This window comes from Dipteris shenzhenensis, chromosome 29 (assembly GCF_047967505.1).
Source record: "Dipteris shenzhenensis isolate YYH24624 ecotype China chromosome 29, Dip_SZ_1.0, whole genome shotgun sequence".
Lineage (NCBI taxonomy): Eukaryota > Viridiplantae > Streptophyta > Polypodiopsida > Gleicheniales > Dipteridaceae > Dipteris > Dipteris shenzhenensis.
In genome coordinates, this window is record NC_141624.1 from 21,668,077 (window position 1) to 21,673,765 (window position 5,689).

The 5,689-nt window shown below is 39.4% G+C and overlaps 1 non-coding gene across 1 annotated transcript; it reads left to right on the plus strand.

Moving 5' to 3' along the window:
* Window positions 1–4,281: 4,281 nt before the first annotated feature.
* TRNAK-UUU (transfer RNA lysine (anticodon UUU)) lies at window positions 4,282–4,353 on the plus strand. Its single transcript has one exon. It is a non-coding gene; the product is annotated as a tRNA-Lys (tRNA).
* Window positions 4,354–5,689: the final 1,336 nt, after the last annotated feature.

A 5,689-nucleotide genomic window follows, 5' to 3' on the forward strand; every position in this document is an offset into this window, starting at 1 on the left:
AGGACATTGATTATGAGGAGACATTTGTTCCTACATCCAGAATGACAACCATCAGAATTGTTATCGGCATGGCTACACATTTGGATTGGAAAGTCCATCAGTTGGACATAAAAATAGCATTTTTAAATGGAGACTTGTTGGAAGATGTGTATGTGAAACCACCTCTAGGCTTTGCGGTATCAGATGATGCACGTAAGGTATGCAAGCTGAATAAAGCTTTGTATGGGCTGAAATAGGCTCCCCGTGCTTGGTATGCAAAGATAGATGCCTTTTTGTCCAGCAAGGCTTTCAGCAATAGTCCAACTGAAAGCACCCTCTACATCAAGAAGGATGGGGGGGACCATCATTCTTTATGTAGATGATCTACTGCTCACAGAGGCAAATGGTGATAAAATTGCATATTTCAAGGTTGAATTGAGAGCCATTTTGACATGTCAGATTTGGGCATGTTACATTATTATTTGGGGATCCAATTCATTCAAGAGAGAAGTGGTATCATTATGTCTCAATCCAAGTATGTTCAAAAACTCTTGGATAGATTCAGGATGCAAGATTGCAAGCCTATAGCTACTCCCATGGAGCCAGGGCTAAGGCTTACAATGTATGATGCAGGAGAATCTGTAGAATGCCACACTCTATAGTCAGGTGGTTGGATGCCTCATATATCTGTGCAATACACAGCTTGATATTCAGTTTGCAGTATCTCAAGTGACCAGGTATATGCACAGCCCAAAGACAACACATTGGCAGGTTGTAAAACACATCTTCCGTTACTTGCAAAGCACAAAGTCTTATGGCTTGATGTTTCCTAGGGGGGGTGACTTGTAGATGCATGCTTACAGTGATTCAGATTGGGCTGGATACTATGACACTAGGCAGTCCACAAGTGGTAATTGTTTCTTTTGGGCAAAGCTTGCATTTCTTGGCTGAGCAAGAAGTAATCTACTGTGGCTACTTCCTCATGTGAAGCTAAGTACAGGCCAACTTTCATTGCGACAATTGAATGTCTTTGGCTACGTCATTTGCTTGCTGATCTTCATCTTTCATTGGATCGTCCTTCCCCGATTCTCATTGATAGTCAGAGCGCTATAGCAATGGCAAAGAATCCTGTGTTTCATGCTCACACGAAGCACAGTGAGGTTCACTATCACTATGTCAGAGAGAAGTTGCATGCAGGAGAGATCAGTATGATCTATGTGTCAACACATGACAATGTTGCAAACATCTTCACCAAAGCACTTCCACATGAGAAGTTTGAGGCATTTCGCAGTGCCCTAAACTTATCTCCTTTTGGTAATTGATCATTTCCTTGTACATGACATTGGCAGTGCAGGGGGGTGTTAGAATTATTGATAAATTCTAAACAATGACCAATGTAAAGTCAATAAATGGGTTAGGGGCACTTTTCCCTCATTTAGAGGTTTTTTCCCCTAACGATAGTTAGTTCACTAACTACGGTTAGTGAAGGATAAGGTTTGTCACCACTTAGACAAAACCTTATCCCCCTTTGTATTTTTTTAAATCTATTCTATTGCATATTCGACGTTCTGCTCACTCTCTCAGGCTTCCCGCTCTCCCTCTCCCATTTTCTATCATGTATATCCTTCACTTTTTTCTTAGGTCCATGGAAGGAGTAGATGTACTTTGTTCAGCTTACTGAAGAAGAAGGTGTAAATGATATTCAAGCAATTATAGGTGACAATTATACATTCGTATCGTCACTGAAGTAGAATGAACATTAGGCAAGCATTGGTAACTTTGGAACTGTTGCATTACTTCTTTAGGTCCAATCTTTGTTGAATTCTCTAGATCATATGAGGACAATGAAAGATTCATTTGCTCATTGCTAACATATGCAAACGAGGAGACATACACATTCTCAACTGCATTTGGGGTTGTATGAAGAGACTGATGGTTCATGACGATTTATGAAGCTTGTAGTTTAAGATGACTTAGAGGAAGATGCACTTCTTGGATCACAGGTTGAGATTGAGACTAACATCTTGAAGATCACGGTCACAATAAGGAAATGCCTAAATAAAAGCCTATCATTGTATATAGACAAATGTCATTTAGATTTATTTAATAGGCCACCCTAAACCAACCCTAAAAATGGAGCCCAAAAAGGACTAAAATAGTGAAAAAATCAGGTTTCAGGTCCATATTTTGGAAAATATATATTAAAACATTTTTCTCTAGAATATAAACCCTAGACATGAAAAAGTTATCTATATTGAGCCAATAATAAAAAACGAGTCTTAACTTAATTATTTGAAAAGCTAAATATTTTCTTAATTTTTAAAATCTTGGACTTCAAACAATAATTTAGGTTGATCAAATTAAACTATAAAATCCAAATCCCAAACCCAAGCCCCTCATTGTTCACTATTCCCCATAACCTAATCTCCCTCCTCCTAGCTCTAACAGCCTACAGATTCCTAGCCACAGCATCCAAATGCCAACAAACCCCAAAAGTGAGTGGAATATTTAGATTCCTTTTAGATGCTTTTCCATTTTCATTGAAATTCATGATATTAAAATTTTCAATTTTAAAAAAATTGTTTCTTTTGAAAAAAAATCTAAAGCTGTCATGCAAATTCGATCTCGGGGATCGGAGACCAACGTGCAACCTTATGCGTGGATGCATGCTAATCCGATCCTCAGGGATCGCATTAGCATCTATACGATCACTAATCCGATCTCGAGGATCACATTAGTGTGCATTTCCTATGTGTGGTTGTAGCCTAATCCGATCCCTAGGATTGGATTTGATCGTTAACTCGATCTTAGGGATTAGATTAGCGTGGAGGCTTGTGTGAGACTGCACACTAATCTGATCCTTGGGATTGGAATAGTGTGCTTCATCATGCTAATCCAATACTTGGGATCGGATTAGCTTGCAATCCATTTGGTTTTGCATTCTAAGCCGATCTCGGGGATCGGATCACATGCTAAACTGATCTCGGAGATCGGATTGGTAATCGAGCCTATTCCCATTTCAACCCCTTTGAAAGTTTTTAGCACTACAAATGCTTTTTTCATGATCCCTGGGCAAATCTTCCACGATTGGCATGCTTTCCAATCCTCGGGATCTGAGATCCGGCATGAATTTGCTTGCTGTTCTAATCCTAGGGATCAGATGAGCATGAGAGATAGTGTGTTGCACATAAATCCAATCCTTCGGATTGGATTTAATGTAATACTCCAGTTTGGTGATCCCTTGATCGATTTTTCTACTTTTTTCATGAGAATTTTAGGAAAACCTGTGGTTTTCAATCAATTTTGGGATTTCTTTTAGTGAATTTTCTTTGGTAAAATATTGAATTTTGGTAGGTTTTTGGTATGTTTTTTGGATTAAGAAAGGACTTTGAGCTCTAGAATTTATATTATCCCTAGTTTTAGACGTTTCATTATTTTATCAATTTTTTCTAACACAAATGGTATTTTGTCACGTTCTTTTGTTTCAGACCACTCAAGCTCAAAATCAAGCAACCCAAAGAGAACCCTGACCCTTTGGGTTCCTCTCCTTCTCCAACTCCTATCAACCCCACGAGAAAAGTAGCACCAAATCTGCTTCACCTAGAGTTTTATGTCTGGTGTGCCAACAATGAGGACTTCTCAACATCAAGCCACCAGGTTAGCAAAAATAATTGGTAGCAAAGTAGTTCCCCTAAGGAGGCTCCCAATATGTTTCGAAGGCCACCCATTAGTATCCTCGTAACAGATGGCCTTGGAGCACGAGGACAATGAGGGCTTGCTACTCTATTTGGCAAGGGGTGCTATTCTCTAAGAGGATGAGAACCATGCATATGCTCTCAAAGATTAAATGATGTTTGTTCTTCAAATCCTTTTGGCTTGTATATTTCTCATTTATCTTGGTGTATTTCTCTTTCTTTCTTAATACAATTTTGCTGAGTTTACAGCTTTAAAAAAAAAACAAATTAGTGTATGCATTTGTTGCCCAACTCTCTTAGGAATGCCCATACTTTTCATAAGAGGCTTGGGCTGAGCATGCCGGTATTCATATTAGACGATTGAAGTCGGAATAGGGGCTGTATAAGTTAGCTTCTTCAAACAGGCCACATTTTTTCATGTCGGGCTGTTTGAAGAAGATGAAAATCCGAAGGCATGACACCCTTTCCGTCCACAGCCCAACGACTGTACAGACGCTATCGGGCCAACTCAATCTGCGCCTCGTTAAAGGTGCGTTGTATGATATGTAGCGGCATATCATATAAGTAATATTATAATAATACAAGCGACCAAGATGTCCACATCTGCGCTCTCATAGCACAGTGGTAGTGCATCCGCCTTTTAAGCGAATGGTCGTGAGTTCGAAACTCACTGAGGGCAATTCTCAATTTTGCATGTGCAAACCAGCAGGAGCAGGCTGCTGTGCACTCGGTTGATTTTGAGGTCTATAAGGTGGATGGATGACAGCATTTTGAGGTGTATAAGGATATCAAGAGTAAAATTGGACATTCACACGGTATTTATTTTGAAATTTTTGGCCTGCCATATATGGTGGCCTAAGTAAAGCCGATGCCATTGAGAAGCTCATTTTTTTTAGGGATTTGCCCCACTTGGTAGAAATCTAGAGTCTCCGCTCTCTCCACATTTTTAGCCCCCTCCTCTCCTCTCCTCTTCTCTCTCTCTCTCTCTCTCTCTCTCTCTCTCTCTCTCTCTCTCCAGCCCTCCCTCCGAGTCCGGACTCCCTCTCTTCCTTTCTCTCTCTTTCTTCCTCCTCTTGGGCAAGCCTATTGAATGATACATATCATTCATCTTGTTACTTCATGTGAGACCGTAAGGCATGTTATCCTATGGGCGAGATTGCCATATTTGAAATGAGGCTTTCTTTTATGTTTGGGTATTTAACAATGGCGCTTTCATTAATTGTCGCATCTCTCCTTTCTTCTCACTCGTCCCTCACCTTCTACCCATTATTAATTAATTCCATATTATTTTTTACTTGAGCTACTCAGTATTATCAATGAGGATCATAGTGATTTTGCCTTTTTTAGCAAGTAGATCCATCTTTTAGGGAAAGGGTGGAAAGGCAAGGAGAGGGTAATGAGAACATCCTTCCATTTATGAGGAGAGCCCTCTGCCGCCCCCCCCCTCCCCCTCCCCCCCCCCTTAATTTATGAAAGTGAGAATTTATAGCATTTATACTCTACTTCTTATACAATATCTTCATGTAGCCTAGTTGTAAGACCATGTAACTATTGGAGGTTTTGAGTGAAAGTCCCCCCTTTATATGAAATTTTGAAGCTCTCTCTTTGATATTCCACCTTTTCACCTGAAAAATCAATTGTTGAAAAATAAAGGCCTTTTTAATTATTATTTTTCTATATGCATGGAATAATTTGTTGAAATTAAGGATCTTTAGAAAGGAAGTATAGAAGAGCAAACTAATGGAATGATTTGTTGAAATTAAAGGTCTTTAGAATAGGAAGTATAGAAGAGCAAACTAATGGAGGAATTAGGTGAGAGCCATTAGGAATTATGAGTATGCCCTAGTGAGCTTAAGTGGTGGCCCACATTGTAGGAAGCAAGCATCCATGGGATCATTATAATGTGATTATGTATGCTTGATCTTTTTACTGCAAAGCATTCACGTTTTTTGTCTTAAGGCATGTTTGTCTACAACTATTTCTATCCTTCTCAATCCATTCACCAAAATATGCAT